Source organism: Perognathus longimembris, chromosome 5 (genome assembly GCF_023159225.1).
Source record: "Perognathus longimembris pacificus isolate PPM17 chromosome 5, ASM2315922v1, whole genome shotgun sequence".
Classification (NCBI taxonomy): Eukaryota; Metazoa; Chordata; class Mammalia; order Rodentia; family Heteromyidae; genus Perognathus; species Perognathus longimembris.
This window is the reverse complement of record NC_063165.1, coordinates 64003211-64025236: the sequence shown is the minus strand read 5'-3', so window position 1 is coordinate 64025236 and position 22026 is coordinate 64003211. Positions and strand designations below refer to the sequence as shown.

General features: G+C 44.6%; 2 protein-coding genes across 3 annotated transcripts in view; one reads left to right on the top strand and one right to left on the bottom strand.

The window, feature by feature from the left end:
- Mcf2l2 (MCF.2 cell line derived transforming sequence-like 2) overlaps nucleotides 1-22026 on the bottom strand; it is a 241384-nt gene that overhangs the window by 82509 nt on the left and 136849 nt on the right. The window lies entirely within an intron of this gene.
- The window catches only part of B3gnt5 (UDP-GlcNAc:betaGal beta-1,3-N-acetylglucosaminyltransferase 5), a 43820-nt gene continuing 39448 nt past the window's right edge, over nucleotides 17655-22026 (top strand). For both annotated transcript variants that reach the window (XR_007211060.1, XM_048347034.1), the window contains exon 1: nucleotides 17655-17897. The gene's annotated coding sequence lies outside the window, so the exon portion shown is untranslated. The remainder of the gene's footprint in view (nucleotides 17898-22026) is intronic.

The window sequence follows — 22026 nt, the reverse complement described above, 5'->3', positions numbered from 1 at the left end:
CTGTGGAGATCTTGCAGACAGTCCCTGCAAGAGGTAGCAAGTTTGGGCAGGAAGACAGGGTCGAGCTCTAGGGAGAGGGAGAAAGATACCACAGGGCTGGAGTCCCTACTACATGAGCGGTCCTTATCTGAAGTAAGTGGCCAGCACAGGGCTTGAGTGCAGACCAGGGGAAGTTGAGGCAGCCTCCAAGAAAAGGAAATCAAGCAGATGACACAGGCTCAGAGCTCACACCTGGGGGAGGGCCCAGACAATCAGGGCAGATAAGTGTCCAGGAATATGATCCAGTAATCACAGAATAAGGCCCAAAGGCTCAGGCTTAGGAAACCATGTTCTTAGTGTTACTTCTTTGTTTCTATGAGGTATCTGTAGTTACATAAATTCCCAGAATTGTAATTGTAACCATACAAAGTACTGGAACCCCACACAATGACCACCTTAATGCCAAAGATATTTCATTTCAATTATTTTTTTGCCATTTCCAGGGATGTTTTTATTAATAATAAAAGCTCAGATGGATGAGAACACTTTCCTGGTCCTGGGAGGGGGTTTGCTCAGGGGGTACTGATTCTCAATCTGTTCCTTCTTAGTCATTTTGTGCCTATTTGTATATTTTCCCCCTTAGTTTAATTGGTATAGTCTCATTAGCTTGATGATATTAAAGGAAACTAGCTCAAGAAGAAGATGGAACATAAATTATCATTTATGTTTATCAGGATGAATGCTGTTTGATATAATAATAACAAATAATGACAAAATAGTTTTATGCACACAGCACTTTTTAAAAGAGGGCTTGAATGCAAACACAATGCTTTCACTCCTAATTAAAATAGTTCTTCCACATGCATAGTGCCTCAGAAATTATTATAAAGTATTTTATAAGTTGTGTTCAGATAGATATCCACTTAAACTACATTAAGTATACAAGTAAATAATATTAAGTACACCTAAAATATTGTGCTATCATCATAATCCCTGTTTCCAAAACTTTTTTCATCATCCCAAAATGAAATAAAAAATAAAATGTATATGCTGTATTAGGGTCTGAACTCAGGGCCTCAACGTTCTTGTTTGAATTTTTTGCTCAAAGCTGGCACTCTACCACTTGAGCCACAGCTCCACTCTGGGCTTTTTGCTAGTTAAGTGTAGATAAGAGTCTCATGAACTTTTCTGTCCCAACTGGCTTTGAATCGTGATCCTCATGATCATGAGTAGCTACATTACAGGCCTGAGCCACCAGCACTTGGCCCAAACTGAAATTCTGTACACATGAAATACAACCTCCCATTCTCCATTGAGAGGTGGATTCCAGCCCTTGGAAATATGCATTCTACCTTCTGTCCCTATGTAGTATACTGTTCTAGGTAGCTCATTATAAATGGAATATTTAACCCTGGGTTTCTGGTTTATTTCTGTGGCATTTTGTTTTGAAAGTTCATTTATATTGTCACATTTATCAACATCTGCATGATGCTAAATTTTATTTACTCATCCATCTGTCCATGGAGAAATGCTTGCTCTGAGGAGCCAGTTCTTGTTTGAGTCAGCCTTCATCTTTGTGTATATACTAGAAGTGAGATTACTGGATCATAGGACAGTTCTTCTCTCTCTCTCTCTCTCTCTCTCTCTCTCTCTCTCTCTCTCTCTCTCTCTCTCTCTTTCCTCCTCTCTTCTCCTCTCCTCTCCTCTCCTTCCTTCCTTCTTTCCTTCCTTCCTTCCTTCCTTCCTTCCTTCCTTCCTTCTTTCTCTTTCTTTTGCTTTCTTTCTTTTACTTCTCTCTCTCTCTCTCTCTCTCTTTCTTTTTGGGGGTGGGCTAGTCCTGGGGCTTGAACTCATGGCTTGGGCCCTGTCCTTAGCTTTTCCACTCAAGGTTGGTGCTTTACCACTTGAATCACAGATCCACTTCCAGGTTTGGAGCAGCTAATTGGAGATAAGAGCTTGATCTGGCTTTGGAAGGTAATCCTCAGATCTCAGCCTCCTGATAAGTTAGCATTATAGGTGTAAACCACCAGCATCCAACTCTACTGTTAACTTTTTGAAGAATGGCCATACCACCTTGCATAGCAGCTTTACCATTTTACATAACCACCAACAGCGTACATGGGTTCTAGTTTCTTTACAACTTCTTCAATATTTCTTTTCTGTTTTTTAATACAATAGTTAGCCTAATCCATATGAAGTAAGGCTTTATAAAAAGTATGTGTGATGTTACTTGACCTGTTAAATCCCTGATAAGGAACTCCTCCAGGGCAGCTAAACTGTCTTATTCATCTTTGTCCATAGGGTAGGTACATAAGCAGGTACATTTTAAATAAATGATAACCAAATAGGTGTTAGATTGATGGAACAAGCACCAATTCTGTGAAGAGGAGTAGGAACTAATTGCTATTTTTATTTCATAGAAGAGGAAATTGGAACTCACAGCATTATCTGAGTCGACTAAGGACAAATTGCTGGTTAAGGACTGCCAACAAAGGTCTAATCCAGGCATCTAGCTCTAAAGCTTAGTGACAAGGGATGGATATGCCAAGGGAGGTTGTCAGTCCCTGAGATACTGCCAGCTTTCCTACCTCTGCAGCAAAGCTCTATAAGACACAGTCAAGGCTTGTACAGCAGGGACCCAGGTGAGCAGATTGGCACACATATTCATCTAGAGGACCACAGCTCAAACCTGCAATCTGAAAACATCAGACATTGTGTGGAGGACTTCTAGTATAAGGAGACTCATGGGTCGTAGCTAGGAATACCATTATTACTTCAGTTCATAAGAAGAAGTAGGCCTGCTAATAAAAACAAAATTATCTTTGCAATCCATACAATCTTCAGAAAAGAAATAGTGAAGCAATCACTAAGTTTCCAACTCATAAAAAATGGGAAATTTATTGCAAAAAGGAAATTCTCAACAGGGCACATATGTCTGAAATTGTCAGAGTTAAAAATATTGAGCAGAGACACGCAAATACCTTTGCCTTATGCCTTTGGCTGTTAGCTCTTCATCAGTGACTATGCCATTACTTTATTCATTCCTCTTTTGTGAAGAGATTACTCATTTATTTTACATAATACAAATATCTATCTAAGAAGCATGTCTCTCTTTCTGGGATTTCTTACCTTTAAATTTACAAGATCAAGTAGGTGTTAATATCAGGCTTGCTTTAGATTAACCAAGACTTGCTCACAAAACATACGTGAAAGTCATGGTTTTAGATTGTACTTTAGAACTGGCTTCTGAAGTGTTCTTGTAAGACAACCCATAGTCAGGTGCTGGTGGCTAATTCCTGTAATCTCAACCTCTTAGGAAACAGAGATATCTCCAAGAAACTCTTCTCCTATTAACCAGAAAAAAGTCAGAAGAGGTATGGCTACTTCTAAGTCTTTTTTTTTTTTTTTTCCAAATTCACCTTTATTCTACCATGACTCTAAGACTTCCCCTCATTATAGTCTCTTCCCTTAGTACAAGACTTCATAACCCTTATTCATTGTAGCTATGAGTCTAGGCCAATATCAACAGCACAGTGGAATCTTTTGTGCCTGATACCTAAAGAGTGATTTAATTAGTGTGGACTGCAGAGGTGACATCGGGGAGTTACACATTCCCAGGGTGGTTCTATTGTGGAGCTAAGAACGAATACTTAGATATTCTCCAGGATCAACAACTCATTTTAAAGGTGTACCAACTAAATGGACTAATAAGAAATATCACAAGTTGGAAGCCAGACTGGGATACATAATGATTTCCAAGTCAGTGAGTACACTATATGTCAAAACCCTAACTCAAAAAGGAAGGCAGGAGGGGAGGGAGGAAGAGAGGGAAGGAGGGACAGAGAGAGGGAGGGAGGGAGGGGAAAAGAAAGAAAAGTGGTGATTAAAAAACATTAGACTCTATTTCTTTTTTTCTGGTGTTGTTTTTCAAGTTTTCACAGACTTAAGAATACTATTCTGCCAGGCGCTGGTGGCTCACACCTGTAATCCTAGCTACTCAGGAGGCTGAGCTCTGAGGATCACAGTTCAAAGCCAGCCAGGACAGGAAAGTCCATGAGACTATTATCTCCAATTAACCACCAGAAAACCGGAAGTGGCCCTGTGGTTCAAGTGATAGAGCACTAGCCTTGAGCTGAAAAGCTCAGGGCTCAGAGTTCAAGCCCCACAACTGGCAAAAAGAAAAAAAAGAATACTATTCCAGTTCAGTATATTTCCAGACCAGCTGCAAGGGTCAATTAGCTTTGGCTTGGTGACTGGGAGTTAAGAATAAAAAGTTCTGTTCCAGAAGATAGAACACCCATCTGTGGTTGCCAATAGTTTTCTTCCTTGTGGCTTAATGTTACAGGAAGGAAACCTCTTAGGAGTTCTAAGAATTAATTAGTATTTCCCAAAAGCTTTTTTAGACATCTGTTGTTATTTATGTAGCTTATTAAAGAAAAGATTACTCTTTGTAAGCATTACCATGTTAATCGCTGTTGAGTTAGCCGTATATACACCCAGGGAAGATGGTTTAAGTGAGGTAGGGGAAGAAACCAAAGCACATTAAGAAGAATGAGTAGGGGTATTCAAAAGAATCTGTGGATGGTAAGGGCTTGCAAATGGATAATACTATGAAACAGCTGTTTTTTTCCTCTCAGGAATAGAAAAACCACCTTAATTTCTTCTTATCTACTTTATCTAGGCAGGAGAAATGAAAGTATCTTCAAATATGTCTTTAGATATAGAAACAAGTAAAAGTGAGATTACTGCAAATAGAAATGTGATGTTGAGCATGAGTGTTGAGATTATAAGCATGTGTTTCTACATTTGGCCCCAGAAAATGTTTGATACAAAACAAAACCTACATCCTCACCTATGTAAGGTCTTGTGTAACTCCACCCAATCAAAATTTGTCCTCTGGTAGCAGAACTTCTTTACTATGTTGGCTGTATTTTCTGACCTTCTTGCCCTTGCTGGCTGTCACCATTTCTCTACCTCCTTGCTGCTTTCTTCTTTTTTTTTTTTCAGCTTTTATTAGTGTATGTTTATTGTACAAGGGATTTTGTGATATTTCTATACTTGCATGTAATGTGCTTTGATCAAATTTACCCTATTACTTTTTCTCATCCTCTCTACTTTTTTTTTTTACAATTTTTTTGTAATTTATTTATTAATTAAACCAAAATTTTTTGACAAGGTGTTGTGCAAAAAGGGTACAGTTACATAGTAGGGGAGTGTGTACATTTCTTGTGATATCTTACACCCTGTTTTTCTTTCCCTTCCCTAGGTCAGGTAGACATATATACAATACACAATGTACCAAGAACATATACAGTAGGCACGTGGCCTACGCCAAAGAAAATTCACCTAGGGATTTAAATGTAATGTCGACATTAGACAATATGTCGACAGTAGTCTTATATGAACGTACATACATAGCTTTTGAGCTATTGTATTCCACTAAGAGGTCAATTTTTGACCTTTATATGTTGAGTAGTTGTTTGGTTTTAGTTACATAATGTTGGGTCGCTGACCCAATCCTGTGGGAAATACCATTTGACAAGCAGTTTTTGGTTTCACAGACCTGGTCTGTACTGTCTCTCTGTCACCCCATCTTAACAGTCATATATCAGCAAGATCATGTCCCTTTATTTTCTGTGTTGTAGGCTTGTCTTGCTCAACATTATTTGTTCAAGTTCTGACCATTTCCCTGCGAATAACAATATTTCACCATTCCTAATCGCTATGTAGTATTCCATTGTGTATAAGTACCATATTTTTGGGATCCATTCATCTGTGGAGGGGCATCTGGGTTGTTTCCATATTTTGGCTATTGTGAATTGTGCAGCGATAAACATGGAAGTGCAAATGTCTTTTTAATATCTTGGGGCCTGCTGTTCTGGGTAGATGCCTAGGAGTGGAATGGCTGGGTCATAGGGTAGGTCTATATTGAACTTTTTGAGAAACCTCCATACTGATCTCCAAAGTGGTTGTACTAATTTGCACTCCCACCAACAATGGAGAAGGGTTCCTCTTTCCCCGCACCCCCTCCAACATTTGTTGTTGCCTGAGTTCAGAGTACAGGCCATTCTAACTGGGGTGAGGTGGTATCTCAGGGTTGTTTTTATTTGCATTTCCTTTACTACCAGGGATGTTGAGCATTTCCTCATGTGTTTCTTTGCCATTTTTATATCTTCTCTTGTGAAGTCTCTCTTTAGCTCCTTTGCCCATTTTCTAATTGGTTTATTGGGCTTGGAGGGGCTTAGTTTTTGAGTTCTCTGTAGATGACTGATATTAAGCCTTTGTCTGTTGCTGTGCTGGTAAAGATGCTTTCCCATATGGTTGGCTATCTTTCTATTTTGGTGGCTATGTCCTTAGCTGTGCAGAAACTTTTTAATTTCTAGTAGTCCCTTTTGTCAAGTCTCTCCCCTATTTGTTGTGCCCCTGGGACTATATTCAGGAAGTTCCTTCCTGTGCCTATAAGTTCTAGCGTCTTTCCTACTCTGTCCTTCAGTAGTTTCAAGGATTCAGGTTTGATATTGAGGCCTTTGATCCATTTTGAGTTGATCTTGGTGCATGGTGATAGGCTTGGGTCTACGTTGAGTTTTCTGCATATGGCTGCCCAGTTCTCCCAGCACCAGTAGTTGAAGAGGCTATGTTTAGTCCATTGTATGTCTTTAGCTCCTTTGTCGAATACCAGCTGACTGTAAGAGTGTGGTTTTATTTCTGGATCTTCAATTCTGATCCATTGGTCTTCCAGTCAGTTTTTATACCAATACAAGGCTGTTTTTGTTATGACCTTGAAGTCTGGTATTGTGATACCTCCTGCACTGCTTTTTTTTGCCTAGAGTTGCTTTGGCTATTCTAGGTCTTTTGCTGTTCCATATGAATTTATGGATTGCTTTCTCTATTTCAGTGAAGAATGTGATTGGGATTTTGATAGGGATTGCATTGAATTTGTATAACAATTTGGGCAATATGGCCATTTTCACTATATTGATTCTGCCTACCCATGAGCATGGGAGGTCTTTCCATCTCCTTGTGTCTTCTTTGATTTCCCTTATTAGATTTTTATAGTTCTCATTAAATAGGTCCGTCATGTCCTTGGTTAGGTTGATCCCTAGGTACTTTATTCTTTTTTTGGCTACTGTAAATGGAATTGTTTCCATAATTTCCTTTTCTGCTTGTACATTGCTGGTATACAGAAAAGCTACTGACTTTTGTGGATTGATTTTGTATTCTGCTACTTTGCCAAAATGGTTTATTTGGTGTAGGAGTTTGGGGACTGAGTTTTTTGGGTCCTTGAGATATAAGATCATGTCGTCTGCGAATAGGGATAACTTGATTTCTTCCTTGTCGATGTGGATCCCTTTGATGTCCACCTCTTGCTTTATTGCTATGGCTAGGGATTCCAGCACTATGTTGAACAGAAGTGGGGAGAGTGGGCATCCTTGTCTTGTTCCTGAGTTTAGGGGGAATGATTTAAGTTTCTCTCCATTTAATATGATGTTAGCAGTTGGTCTGCTGTATATGGCTTTTATTGTTTTGAGGAATGTTCCATCTATTCCTGTTCTCTCCAGAGCTTTTAATAAGTATGGATGTTGTATTTTGTCAAAGGCTTTTTGGGCATCAACTGAGATAACAATGTGATTCTTGATTTTAGTTCTGTTTATGTGGTGAATTACATTGATTGATTTATGGATGTTGAACCATCCTTGTGACTGTGGGATGAAACCTACTTGGTCATGATGTATAATTTTCTTGATCAGTTTTTGGATCCTGTTAGCTAATATTTTATTAAGGAGCTTTGCGTCTGTGTTCGTTAGTGATATTGGTCTGTAGTTCTCTTTTTTTGTTGGGTCTTTGCCTGGTTTGGGAATGAGTATGATATTAGCTTCATAGAATGAGTTTGGGATTTCTCCCTCTGTTTCTATTTCGCGGAAGAGTTTGAGGAGTATTGGTATTAGTTCCTCACTAAAGGTTTTATAGAATTCGTTGGTGAATCCATCTGGGCCTGGGCTTTTCTTTGTTGAGAGGTTCTTGATTACCTCCTGTATCTCGCTGTAAGTTATTGGTTTATTTCGTTGATTTATTTCTTCTTGGTTCAGTTTGGGCAGTTTATACTTCTCTAAGAATTGATCCATTTCTGTAAAATTATTGCTTTTTAGTGAGTAGAGGTTCTGGAAATAGTTCCTTATGATTGTTTGAATATTGTGTGTATTTGTTGTAATTTTTCTGGTGGAGTCCCTGATTTTACATATATGAGTCTCTTCTCTCCTTTTTTTTGTAAGTCTTGTGAGGGGTCTGTCAATTTTATTTATTTTCTCAAAGAACCAGCTTTTAGTCTTATTTATTTGTTGAATGGTCTTTCTATTTTCAATCAGATTTATCTCTTCTTTAATCTTTGTGATCCCTCTCCTCCTAGTCATTTTAGGTTCAATCATTTCTTGTTTCTCCAGTTGTTTTAGTTTCATCGTGAGGTTATTCACCTGCTCTGCTTCCATTCTTTTAATGTGAGTGCTGAGGGCGATGATCTTGCCCCTCAGTACTGCCTTAGCTGTGTCCCATAGGTTTCTTTGTGATGTATTTTCATTGTCATTGTGGCTTATGAATTCACTGATTTCGTCTTTGATTTGGTCTGTGGCCCAAGTGTTGGGTAACAGTGTGGGGTTTAGCCTCCAAGAATGTGTATAGCCTCTGTGGTAACCGTTGTTATTGAGGGTTACCTTTAATCCACTGTGGTCAGATATAATGCATGGGATGATGTCAATACTTTTGTATTTGCTGAGGTTCTTTGTGTGGGCTATGACATGGTCTATTTTGGAGTATGATCCATGGACTGCTGAGAAGAAGGTGTGTTGGGTCTCTGTAGGGTGGAAGATTCTGTATAGATCTGTCAGATCCATTTGGGATATGGTGTTACTTAGGTCCTCAGCTCCCTTGCTAATCCTCTGGGTGTTGGATCTGTCTCTTGGAGAGAGTGGGGTATTAAAGTCACCCACTATGATTGTGTTTGGGTCTATCTTGTTCTGTAGTTCTGTGAGAATTTGCTTGACATATGTAGGGCCTCTTTTGTTCAGTAAGTATACATTTATCACCATAATGTCTTGATTTTGGAGTTTCCCTTGTATTAAAATGTAGTGACCTTCTTTGTCTTTTTGAGTTGATTTTAATGAAAAGTCCAGCTTGACTGAGATCAGGATGGCTACTCCTGCTGTTTTGGTAGGTGTGTTTGCTTGGAAGATCTTGCTCCATCCTTTCATTCAGAGCCTGTTTTTATCCCTTGCTGTAAGCTGGGTCTCTTGTAGACAACAGATGGCAACTTTTTGTTTGCGGATCCATTCTGCCAGTCTGCTCCTCTTTGTCGGAGAGTTTATAGCGTTTATATTCAAAGAGATCAAGGATATGAGTGTTTTTTTTCTCCTTCCATTTTCTTGTTGGGCTGTTTTTCCTCTTTTTTCTTTTTCTTGTCTTTAGTGAGCTGCTCTTTCTGTTGGGCTCTGGCTATTGTAGTTTCTTTCTGTTTCTGTCTGTGTGTCCTGTACGATTTCTGTTGGGTGGGATTCCCCTCTTAGAATTCGCTGTAGGGCTGGTTTTTTATTCACATACTCCCTTAGATCCTCTTTGCTATGGAAAGATCTGGTTTTCCCCTCGAATATGAACTCCAACTTCGCTGGATATTTTATTCTCGGTTGGCACTTGTTGGCCTGTAGAACTTGGATGGTGTTCTTCCATTCTCTTTGCGCGTGGTAGGTTTGTGTGGAGAGGTCTTCTGTTATTCGGATCCTCTTCCCATTGTAATAGATTTCTTTCTTCGCTTTGGCTGCATTCAAAATTTGCTCTTTATTCCTGAGATCTGAAGTTTTGAATATTATGTGCCTTGGCGTGGCTTCTCTGGGATCTGGTCTGCCAGACGTCCTATAGGCTTCAGTTATCTGGATGGGGTCCCTTGTGAGATTGGAGAAGTTTTCTGCAATCACTTTATTGAAAATATGTTGAAGCCCTCTGCTCTGGTATTCGGCTCCTTCTTCTATTCCAATTATGCGCAGATTATATCTGTCTTTGTCCACTAGCTCCTGGATTAGTCTGCCCTGGAGCTTTACCGTTTCTTGGAGTGTGGTAATTTTCTGGTTCTTATCGGCTGCATCATTGTCCAAGAGAGAGATTCTGGATTCAATATGGTCAATTCTTTGTGCTGTGGATTCAATTGCGGAGTTTATGGATGTCAGAGAGCTATTTATGGTTACCAGATCAGCTCTGATCGTTGAAATTTCTTCCTTTAAAGAGTTGTATTTTAAATCTATTTTTTCATGCATTCCATTTCTCATGATGTTAAGGTCTTCTTTGATGGAGGTTTGCACTGTATCCATTTTTGCTTCCATTTCTTTCTTGGCTTCCTGGATGTCCTTCGAGACTTCCACTCTAAACTCCTGGAATTGTTTTCTGATTTCGTTTCTGAGACTTTCCATCATTTCTGCTAACATAGCCTCAGCTGATTTTTTATCCTCCATCTCCTCTTCAGTCGTGCTGCTTTTTAGAGCTGGCGAGTTGGCTTGTCCTTTGATGAACTGTGTTATATTTCTTTGTGATTTGCGCGTCTGGAGATCTGTGGGTGGCTTCCCTGGTTTGGCTTTGTGCTGGTTCCCGCTGGTCCGTCAGTGGTAGACTTGTGTCCTGGCTCTGGGTTTGAGTTTGGTTGTTGAACCTTCCTGCCCAATGGGTGAGCGTGACCTTCTCGGTTGTTGCCGGGGTGGTCACCCTCCCTGCACTTGGGCGTGGGTAGGTTCTGTGTCTTTCTCCGTGGGATAGTGTCCTGCCACTGTGTTGTGCTGACTCTAGCATGCCCCTGGTGGGGGTTTGCTGGTCGCTGATTCAGTGTGGTGTGGAGGCTTTTCACTTCTTTGGTTCTTTTTTCCCCACTCTGTATCTTGGTCATAGGAGCTCACCTCTCAGGTGGTTCGTCCTCCTGTATGGATTGCTCCGGAGGCCAGTGTTGTTGAGGGGCAGCCCACCCACTTGTGTGAAATTTGCCAATCTGAGTGGGCGCTGCTGCTGGGGGGCTCTGCCCTTCTGTGCAGGCGCACCTATAAGAGCGGGCGTTGCCACCGGGGGGGGGCGGGGAGGAGGCCCGTCCACCTGTGCGATGTGCGCCTACCACAGCGGGCGCTCCCGCTGGGGCCCCTGCCCACCTGTGCGGAGTACGCCTACCAGAGCCAGGCCCTGGGTTGTTGGGATGTGCTTGTGCCCTCCTGCAAGTTTGCTGTGGGGGGCGGTATGTGTGGGCCCCAGTGGGATCGAGCGTCCGGGCATGGGTTAGCGCCCACAGACTGCACCTCCGCTGTGAGGGGGGCGTGTGATGGGGCCCAGGTGTCCCTGCTGTGCTGGTATTGCCCACCAGGGGTTGCGCGCCTGTGACTTTTGTTGAAAGAGTCTGCAAGGCTCGGGCGCCTCAGTTGGGGGTTCCAATGTTTACTGGTCCCTCTGCCCCTGTTGGCAAGGGGGTCAGGGCCAGTGCGGCCAGTTCAGGCTCCTCTGCTGCCTTGGCACTGCTCTGCCCCTCCCCTGCTGGCTCCTGTGTCCTCCCAGAGTCTGATTTGGGGGTTCTTTGTTCCCTCGGGGTGGGGAGGGGGAGGGAGGGAATTCTAGCTTCTTTGTAAGGTTTGGGTCTCTGATAGCTGGTCTTTCGTTGGGGGAGGGGGTAATGGGGAACTTACTGGTCCTGGATTGTGTGTGTGTCCCATGCTGCTGTTGGCCTTTCGTGGGTGGGGTGCTGGGCGGTTGTTTGGTAGTGGCAGCCCCCGCTCCTGCTAGGATTCACCGCCACTCAAGTCTGATCCCAGCCGTGCGGTACCTCCCATCGCTGCCGTCTGTCTCGATCATCCGCACTCCCCCTGGGGTCCGTGGAGTCCTGCTGTCTGGACTCTGTGCTCCTGGCGTGACTTTTCGGTAGTCAGTTTGCTGGCGCAGGGTCCCCTTTCCCAGCTTGGCCCTGTTCAGGCCGGGGTCGGCAGGTGGGGAGAGGGTACCCCGGAGATTTTCCGGCTCTGTGCAGGTTATAGGCTCTTCTTTTTTTTGTTCTTTTTCATTTCCTGCGTTTCTCTATTGCTTCTGGCTGCTGGTTTTGCTGGGTTCTTGATGGGGTGTTGGGTGCTGGAGTTCCCAGCTCGCTATTCAATTGGAGCGAGTTGGGGTGCCTCCCTACTGTGGCGGTGCCATCTTCCTCCTCTGCCTACTTCTAAGTCTTAACTAGATATTCTACTTATGGCAAATAACACTCAATACACACCAAAGGTAGATTTTTCCCCCCTGGAGGTCTAAGGGACTCAAACTCAGGTTTATGCTAATTCTGCTTTCTTGCTTATAGCTGGTGCTCTACTACTTGAACCATATGTACAGCCCAGCATTTTGCTAGATACATTCTAGTGTGCTTTTCTGTTCTAGATGGCTTTAAGTCAAGATCTTCCAGGTCTCTGCCTCCTGAGTGGCTAGAATTATAGGCATTAGCCTCCAGCATCCTGGTATTCCAAGGCAGATTTTTAAACTGCCTTTTGGAACTGGGTGATTTGAGTGAGACTTGAACCATAGACATTCCATAAAGCAGGAATGAGCACTTAGTAGAGAATAACAAGTAAAGAGAGGTTGGGGATGTCCCTCAGGGTGGAGTATGTGCACAGGCTCTGAGTTTGAGCCCCAACACCTTAAAGGAGGGGAAAATAGAAAATTATGTTTCAGTTGTTCCTTCATTATCAGTTCAACAAAACTTAAGTGCAAACTTCCCAACACAAGCTGGGCATGGTGGCCCAATGCCTGTAACCCAAGATAGTGGAAGGCAGAGGGATGAGAATCACTCACCTAGGCCAGACCAAGCAAAATTACCCCAAGATCCTATCTGAAAAACAAACAAAAAAACAAAAAAAGTGAAAGGGCTGAGGCATGCCTTATGTAGTAGAGGTCGTAAATTCAACAGGCACACCCCCTTTCTGCTTAAGAAATAAAAAAAAAAAATCCCACCACAGAGACTCAATCAAATACCCAGTTCTTGGCTTGCACAGGTTCCTCACACCTGTTTTCCAAACAACTCCATGGGTTAAGACTTTCTTCCTTTCCTCTGTCCCACTCCATGACAGGAACCAAACTGTTTTTGCTCAGTTCATACAGACTATCCCTGGCGAGGCAGAGCATCAAATGTCTCTTAAGGTATACATGCTAATCAGACAGCATTGGAGCTTGCCTAACACTCATCACTCAGGATGCACATGCCCTGCTGAGTGAGATAAAAGTGACTTACAGGGAGTCCTGAGGTCCTGCACAGCACCGAAGAGGGGGCATGAAGTGAGGGATCTGCTTGTGGGAAAGGGAAAAGTGTCCAGAGACTTCATTGTCCTTGTCACAAGGGCTGCCTGAGCATCTGCAGCAGCATGGGCTGTGGTGGTGGGTGGCACCAACCTTGCCCCACTGGCTGTGGCCTGCCCTATCCACAGCCAAGCTCTGCTGCACCAAAGATGTTCTCAGCAAGCAGAGACTGCCCCTTCTAGACGATCCAGTCTCTGTGGGGCCCTACTTGGTGCTGATGGCACCAAAAGATACCCTTGACCAGGTGCTGATGGCTCATGTCAGGAATCCTAGCTATGCAGAAGGCTAAGATCTGAGAAATGCAGTTCAAAGCTTGCCTGCCCAGGCAGGAAATTCCATGAGACCCTTATCTCCAATTAAAATACCCCAAAGCCAGAAGTGGAGCTTGGCTTAATTGGCCAGAGTGCTAGCCTTGAGCACAAAAACTCAGGGACATCACCTAGGCCCTGAGTTCAAGCCCCAGTACTGGCACAAAAAGAGAAAAAGAGATGCTCTTGTTGTGGCAGGAAGAGAGGATCAGTCGGTGGGGGGGGGGGCACTCAGAATAGAGAAGAGGCTGGAACAAAACAAGTTCTTAGAATGGCCTGTGGTGAGGGCCTCTGGGTACTACAGTTTCCATCACCTTCCAGCCTGGGTGTACCTAGTATAGTTTCATTGAAGTGCTAAGGTCCTGGAACCCAGAAAGATCAAGATGGTGCCAAACTAGTGCTGTAGGAAAGGGGCCAGCACCAGGGCCTGGTGGCAGCATAGCGAATTACACTGGGGCCATTGTGCTATGGAAAGGACTTCTTGGAAGGAAAGGTTGAACATCTGGTGAAGGTACAGAATCTTAGCTAAAGTTCAATCCAGCACTTGATACAGTGTGTGGCCATTCTGTACAAGCAAGGCATTATGGGGGTTGTGTGAGCTAGAGAGGAACAGGATGTGGTTTTGACCTCAGGGGTCTGAAGCATCTTGAACTAGTCAGAAGAACAGATCAACAGATCATCTGTAGTATAGATTCTATACTATACAAAATGCTACATATTGTTACTGACACATAATAATGATGAGTCCACTACAGAGAAGAAAGGATTCTGGCCTCTGATGCTTTCACATCCTATCCAGTCTCTGGGTCCCCTAGCACCTGTTGAGGTATTCCAGTTTAGACTTGCTACCTGAAGACTGATGTGATCACTTAAGTGTGCTGCACAGTGAAGAGTTCAGAATCTGGGCTACAAATGCATATGGCTGAGAGATCATGGTGGGGGTGGGCCATAAGGAGCAAGCAGGGTGGGGGAGGAGGGTGGTAGAAAAGGAGGCAAGCCAACCTCCAATGGCTCATGCTTGTAATCCTAGCTACTCAGGAGGTTGAGATCTGAAGATCATGGTTTGGAGCCAGCATGGGCAGAGAGTCTGTGAGACTCTTATCTCCAATCAACCAGCAAAAGGCAGCTGTGGCGCAAGGGGTAGAGCACCAGCCTTGAGTGAAAAAGCTAAGGGCTAGGGCCCAGGCTCTGAGTTCAAACCCCAGTCCCAGCATAAATAAACAAACAGAAAAAGGAGGTAGCCAGGGAGATTGGACTTCACTTTAGGGGTGATGAAATTCCTGGAGATATGAATCACAGCCAACCCTATCATAAAGATGGTGCAGAGAGCCAGCGTGGAGCCGCCTGTGCCTTCTCTGCAGGTGAGAGGGGCTTTCTGGAGCCTGAGGTGGACAGGATGTAGACTATGTAGCACATGTTAGGATAGCCCCAGTCACTGTGTCCGCACTTCACCTGTCATTATAGTTGTACTGGGTCCTTACCCCTCAGGCAGGCAATATTGTGGGGTGTAAAGAAGTCTGGTAATTTGCAAAGATCCTGTGTAGAAAGCTTTCAGAATCCCCTTCGACTGTCTCTAACAGGCCAGTTCTTGCAGGAATGCTGGCTAGTTTTAGAATCAAGAGCCTATGGTGTCTGAAGTCATGGGATAGGGTCTCCCTAGGGCCTGATCTGACAGTCCAAGCAGAGCAAAGGAAGCTAAACATGTGGAGCCTGACACTAGGTTGACATCATTCAGTTGTATTAGTCAGTATGTCTACCAGTTGGTGTGCCCGCTCCCCCTTTCAGGAGTTCAGTAATAGTGGCCTCTTCTTTGTTCAGCCATCAGGGTTTAGTGTTCTTTGCTACAAACTGCATACTCTAACTCCACAGCCTATCTGGTCCCGACCCCTGATCTGCTCTCCAGCTCTGCCTTATCTGTCTTTAACATACAAATGCCAGCTTCACCATGTTCATTTTCTTTTTCTAGCACTTTCCATGGTTCTTTAGTCCTCTGCAAAGCATGTTCCTAGCAATGGGATTCCAAAGTCATTTATAAGTGGAATCCTAGGGCTGTCTGCTCACAAGCAGCAAGTGTGGAGAGGTAAAGGCATTTGCCCTGCCCCCTTCTTCATGCTGGTCAAGTCAGCATCATTTACTTTCATTTCCTTTCTATCAAGCTTCATGCACTGCAATGGAGGCAAGAATGCCATACAATGCAATCTCTGAGGTGTAGTAGGGAGCCAGTTTGTTCTAGGAGACTTCCCAGATGGGCAAAGAGATGTATGTATGTATGTGTGTGTGTGTGTGTATGTATATGTATACATACACACACACATATATATCTTTGTGTTGTGAATGTGCACAGGTGTTGAGCCCCATACACATGTGAGGGCCTCAGAGCAGACCTCCTGGGCCACTTTCCTTCCCCAACTTGCATTCTCCAGTCTCTACCTCCAGAAATCCCTATCTTCTCATCCACCTGGTGACTCGCCTGTGAAATAATTTATCATCAGAGCAGACCTCCTGAGCCACTTTCCTTCCCCAACTTGCATTCTCGTCTCTACCTCCAGAAATCCCTATCTTCTCATCCATCTGGTGACTCACTTGTGAAATAGTTTATCTGTTATGCCTCTCCATACACAGAATGAGGCAACATATGGCTTTTATATGTACCAATCTGTATCTATTTTGGGTTTATTTGTACATTTTATATTTATAGTCTCATATATTCCTGCATGAGGAACTTACAAATGCTGACACAGAGCCTAGGGTTTTGTTTTCTTTTTAAATGTGAATACTGGGGCTTGAACTCAGGGCCTTGCACTCTCACTTGGCTTTTTTTCTACTCAAGGCTGGTGCTCTACCACTTGAGCTAAACATCTACTTCTGACTTTTTGTTAGTTAAATGGCAATGAGAGTCTCATAGACTTGTCTACCTGGGCTGGCTTTGAACCTCAATCCTCAGATTACAGCCTCCTGAGTGGCTAGGATTACAGGCATGAGGCACCAGATTGGGCCTAGTTCTTAATGATTAGAAGTGAACAAATTCATAATGGGCTCTGTAGAGTCAAATATACTAATGCTAGCAAGGAAGAAATGTAAATAGGATTACAGTCAGAATTTTAGCAAGGAGGGGATGCAATTAGTCCTGTACTGAGAGTGAGTTGGTTTATTCCTGGGTCACTGTCATAGATTCCCTTAGAAGTCACATTTCTGCCCTGGGTTAATTGCTTATCATAGACTCTGAAGTGATAACAGCTGAGCCATGCATTTTGTAATAAAGGACAAGACATTCATAAAATAAAAATGTACTGAAGACCTTTCAAGGAGCGATTACAAAATGTCCTAGAAGTCTAGTTTGAAATAACAAATACCAGCCCAGCATAATGGTACATGCCTGTAATGGCAGGACTTTGGAGGCTGCAGAAGGAGGATTATGGGATAGAGGGCAGCCTGGGACACATGACTAGATCCTGTCCAATAAATAAATAACGAAATAAAGAAGAAGAAGAAATATAAATTCTGTTTTAGCAGCTACTTCAAACTCATTGTTTCTTTTATAAATAAGAAACCCAAAACTTTTCTTTTAGTGAAGCAGTTGGTGAAATTCTTTGTTATTCGCTCCTGTTCGGCAACATATGTATAATTAGGAAAGCAGCTCCCAAGTGCCTTCTTTTGAATGGTAATGTTTTACTGCATAAGGAAAGGCCTGGACCAACGTTCCAGGAACGAGCCACGGAATGCGTAAGGGACTTATTTAGTAGATCCTTCCTCCAGGAGATGCCTCCGGTCTTCTGATAATGTCTAGTTCCATGCAAGGGGAAGACAGATGAAAGAGGACATTCATGAGGCTTCTGGCTCACTTTGGGTCTTCTGACTCAATGAGCCAAGTACCTGAGGAAGCGCGGGCTGGGGGTGGGGGCCACTTCCGGGAGTTCTCACCCACAGACTGGAACACACGGGGCGGGGCCCTTCACCTTCAGGGACCTGGCCTGGCGGTGGCAATGGGACAGGCGGGGCCGAGTGAGGCTTCGGCTGTGACGCCCGGAGGTGCGGGCGGCGCGCGGCGAGGGGAGCTCCAGCGGCCGCGGCGTCCCCGCCCTGGCCCGAGCCCCTGATTGGGTGCGTCCCGCCCGGCTCCAGCCAGCTCCCGGCTGGAACGGGGGCCAAGCTCAGCGCCGGCTCCCGGGTCTTCGCTGGAGATTTAAAGCCCGAAAGTTTTGTGGAGCCGGATGACTTTCTCTCCGCCGAGGGGAGGAGAGCCGACCTCCGTCCGGGACAGGGAGCGGGGGTGCGCTGGTGAGTTCTGCCTTCAGGTCTTGGTTGCAGCTATCCTGCGTGTGAAAGGATAGCCTTCGGGGTGATGGCCCGCGCGGGAGGGAAGGGGCGGATTAAAAAAAAAAAAGAAAGCCGGCCGCTGCAGCGCTGCCAGAGTTGGATGTAAATCCGTTTCCTTCCTTTGTTGCTCGGACCCCCGACACTCACCCCGACACGAGACCCGGACTTACAACCCACGACGATCGCAGAAACGCAGCTCAGTTAGAACTGAGAGCCCGCGCGTGAGTAACGCCGCGGAACCGACCGACGCGCCTGGCGCGGACCCCGCGCCCGGACTGGAGAAGTGCGGAGGCCGCTAGTTTCGGACCGGTGCTCGGCTGCTGGCTAAACATCCAGCCCAGCCGCGGACCGCCTCCCGGCGTGGCCGGGCCCCCACGGCGGGTCGCCCTGGTCACCGGCTCTCGCCCGCCTGGCGGGGCGTGTCCTCGGATGGTCTGTCTTTGTGCGGCCGGCCAGGGTCGGTTCCCGGGTCTTCCAACCGCGCAGCGAGGCTGGGCACTTCAGAGTCGCGGCTGCCGTCTCGGTGGGGGCGGGAAGGAGGAGGCGCTGGCGGGGAGGTGAGGGCGCTCGGGTTCCCAGGGGTGGATCCGGAGACGCCTGTCTGTAACGCGCCCTAGGGCCGGGGACACGCGGTCGGATCACGCTCGGGCTCCGCGTTGGGAAGCCCGGCAGGCTCTGCGGGCCCTGGCCTGGACTCCCCGCGTCCCGAGGCGCGGCGGGGACGAGGGGCGCGCTCCCCGCAGCGGCGCCTTTGTTCGCTGCCGCCGGCCAGGGGCGCGGGCCTACCGCGGTGGGCTGGTGGGGTCGGGCCGAGGAGAAGGTCCGCGGGGCCCTTTCCCGGAGGAGGGGGGGGGCCCTCCCGGGGGTCCTCGGGCGAAGCGGGGGCCAGCCCGAGAGCAGGGTCCTCGGCTTCCGGCGGGGGTCCCGAGCTTGCCGCCCCCCGCAGACGGCGGGGCAAAATCCCGCACAGAGCCTGGCGTGGGGTTGGAGACTGGTAGGGACACGGGGCGAGTTACGGACTGGGAAGAGGGTGGGTAGGGGACGCCGGGAAAGGAAGATCTCTTCCGTGCCTGGAGGGGAAGTCGCCACCACAACTTTGCTTTGGCAACGCCAGACTTTACTCAGCATCCTGGGATGGCAGGCACTTGAGCGCCCCGCCAGGAGCCACAGCTTTCCATTTGCCGCCCATGGCGCTGCATTCGTCCCCAGTGCTGGGACACCGGTGTGGTCACCTCGGAGTGGTTGGTGCAGGCCACGAAGCTTATATTTAGGGTAATTCTCTAATGAAAGTACATCTATTCGAATTGGATTTGCCCCTCTGTGCCTTTATTTTGGGAAACCTTGAGGGATGTGAGAAGCTGCAACTGACCCAGAAAAATGATCCTATCCTGAATGCTAGTTAGTGATCATCAGCTGAAGGGGTGTGTGGTGTGTGTGTGTGTGTGTGTGTGTGTGTGTGTGTGTGTAATTCTGAAATCTATGGTAGATTTTGAGTCTTGTCACCAGGAGCCGGGAAACTTGCTGGGGAGTAGGATGGAGGGAGTGACTTTTTTTTTTTGCCAGTCCTGGGGCTTGGACTCAAGGCCTGGGCACTATCCCTGGCTTCTTTTTGCTCAAGGCTGGCACTCTACCACTTGAGCCACAGCGCCACTTTCAGCTTTTTAAGTTTATGTGGTGCTGAAGACTTGAACCCAGGGCTTCAATGTATGGTAGGCAAGCATTCTACCATTACGCCACATTCCCAGCCCCTGATTCTGCTTTTAAAGCAAAAAAAAAAAAAAAAGGAATTCAGTACCTGAAGGATTTCCATTAAATACCCAAAGGGCTATTGGGAAGAGGTCTCTCTCCTGTACTTTCTCTTATCATTCCCTGTACTTCCCCACACTCTGTCACATAATAAGGTATCCACTTAAAAAATGAGGCCAACTCGGCCTCATCAGCCCTCCAAGGGCTCATCATGAAACTTCAAGATTGATATTGGCCCCCTATACTCCCAAAAAGAAAAGAAAAGAAAAAAATAGAGGAAAAAAATAAGCTTGGGATTAATGTTAGGACCGGGAAAGTTCTCCCACTGGGACTCACAGACACTTCCCCAGGAATTTGAAAGGGAGGGTAGGTAATGCCATATAGATTGCTTTGGCGACAAGGGAAACTCAGACTAGGGTGAATTTTCAAAATGAAGTTCAGGCCCCATTGAGTAAAAAAACTCAAAAAATCCCCAAAAGGCAAACTAAAGCAAATAACCAAGAAAAAGCCCTACCACCAACAAAAGAAGTTACATTGTAATTTATTAAAATGAAAAGCAAACTTCCCTTTTAGTAAAAGACAATCAGTGAGATTTATAGTAAAAAAGTAAAAACTTATTATTTTTAAATATAGAACAGCTTGAATAATAACTCATGGGTTTTGAAATGGGTCATCTTTTAAAATAGGTCACTTTGGCTAGAATCTCTGCACTTGGTGACTTTTCATGTTCTAAAGGCTTGAGTTCTTTCTGAGGCCCAATTGCATTACAATATGCATTTCAGAACAGAATTACTAGGGAAAGAAAAAGTAGGAGAAAGTCAGAATAACAAACTTAAAATAACAAAATAACAAACAAGGATTGTGTTTTATACTGGGGAATTTTCTGTGTGTTCAGTTGAACAGATCTAAGCTGATTGATAAAAGAGCTGTGGCTGTCAGGCACCAGCAGCTCGTGTCTGTAAGTAATCCTAGCTATTCAGTAAGCTGAGATCTGACGATCTCAGTTCAAGCCAGCTGGGCAAAAAGTCCTTGAGACTTATCTCTACTTAACCACCAAAAAATCATGAGTGGAGCTATGGCTTAAGTGGTAGAACACCGGCCTTGAGTGAAAAAACTTATAAAGCCAGTGCCCAGATCCTGAGTTCAATTCCCAGTCCTGGTACAAAACATAAAGGCTCTCCCTTTTGACATAGAATATCTGTGAGAAAAGATGTAGCAGAACAGTGTATATCTAGAATCACATACTTCTCTTACAATGTACAGTATCTATTATGCATTAATTTTTATATTTGGGATATAAGGATTTTAAATTTTATAGATAAAAAACTTACCAAGAAAGATACAAATTGAATACATAAAAATGTTACTACATTTTGATGCTACAAATGTTGAGGCTGACTTTAACTCTCACATACTAAGATATATCTTCTGTAGTGAAGTATGTAACAACACACAGCCAGTTCACTCTAGAAGAGAATGTTCTAAGTCTGCAGGTGACACACTTCATGAGGTCAATTTTTAAAGTTTATAACATTGCCTAAGGGCCATGTGAGGTTTCATATTTTATCTTTCCCTTCTTTCCCACATCTTTTTCTAGAGTTCTCCAACTCTGATGGGCTCTAAGCAAAATAAGCTTAAAACGTTGAGTCCACTTGGGCTTTGTTCTTTAAAGTTGATAGGGCCGTAACTCAGGTTTCATTGTTGATAGGGCCGTAACTCGGGTTTCATTCTTCATAACTCACAAGGCCTTATAGTTTTTTTTAGTCTGTGTCATCTTCATTAAAAGGTGTTTTAAGTGCTTGTGAGAACTGTTAATATTTTTTCCCTGTCAAGAGTAATAGAAGACCATTCTCTCTCTCTCTCTCTCTCTCTCACCATTCTCAATTAGGAATGATACTTCTGCTCTCTGTCTCAGCAATACTTGGGATGTATTAAGTAGCAGTTAGCAATCAAATCAGCACATTAAAAACTCATATAATTTGTATTTTATGAGAAGAGGAATATTAGGAGTATGGTTCACCTCCCCCCCCCTTCGATACTGGGGCTTAAACTCAGGTTCCTGAGCTCTCCTTTTTCCACTCAAGGTTGGTACTCTACCACTTGAGCCACACACTTATGCTTCCTGCTTTTTTGCTCATTAAGTCCCACAGACTTTTCTGTGAAACTCTGGCTTTGAACCTTGATCTTCACTACTCAGCCTCCTGAGTAGCTAGGGTTATAGGTGGTGCTAGTCACCAGCACCCAGCTCTTGATAAGCATCTTGAAGAGTAATAACCTTTAAAACCTCACTTATTAACGTACTTATTATGGCAAAGATGTATGAATGGTTTCTAGAGAAAGGAAA